The following is an 812-nucleotide window of genomic DNA, read 5'->3' on the forward strand; positions in this document are numbered from 1 at the left end:
GCTGCCTCTGCATGGGGCTGCTTTGATAATGGCAGTCCAAAAAAGACCATGCATCCCTTCTGCATGTGGTCTGTCAAGTGAAAATGGCTTTTCAACCTTCGCTGCTGCTTCTCTTCCTGCCCTGGTGCTTGTTGGAGCCTGTGCTCGGCAAACGTGTGCAAATAACTGCCATGGGAATTTGCTTTCGTTGTCAGAAGCTTGGCTGGGGACAGGGGGTTTGAGTTTCCAGCGGGACAGCCTTTCCCACCCAGGCTGGGGGTTTGGGATCCTTGTCCCCAGAGCAGCATCCCACGGCCCCCCAGCTCTGCATTTCCAGCATGTGGGTCTCTTTGTTGGCAAGGCCGCTGAGGGTAAAGGTGTGTGTAATGAGAGCAACCTGCTGCTGGGTTTAAGTTTCGTTCCTTTTTCCCTTTTTTTTCCCTTTATCCCCCTTTTTTGCGTGCGTGACTCACCGCCGAGAGGGGGTTGCAGCATCTGTTGATGCGATGAATGAACAATCGATGCATGACCTGTTGCCAAAGCGGGGGTAGCTGGCATTGTAAGCTGCGTGGAGCCCTTGGGGTTGGTTTCCCCTTTGGAGGACAGGCGCTGTGTTCCCAAGCCTTGTGTTGCCTCTAGGTGCTACATTCTCCATGCAAGTCCTGCTGTGATGCTCTTCCCAGCTGGAAGTGGAAAAGGATTTACAGCAAAAACATGTTTCTCCTGCCCGTCCCGTGCACGTTGAGTTGTGCGTGAAGTAGTTCCCCAGGAGCAGGTACACCGGGGGAACCTGCAAAGCAGCTCCGTGGTGTTGGTTGTGCTTTGCATTCCTG

Source organism: Phaethon lepturus, unplaced genomic scaffold (assembly GCF_000687285.1).
Source record: "Phaethon lepturus isolate BGI_N335 unplaced genomic scaffold, ASM68728v1 scaffold22597, whole genome shotgun sequence".
Classification (NCBI taxonomy): Eukaryota; Metazoa; Chordata; class Aves; order Phaethontiformes; family Phaethontidae; genus Phaethon; species Phaethon lepturus.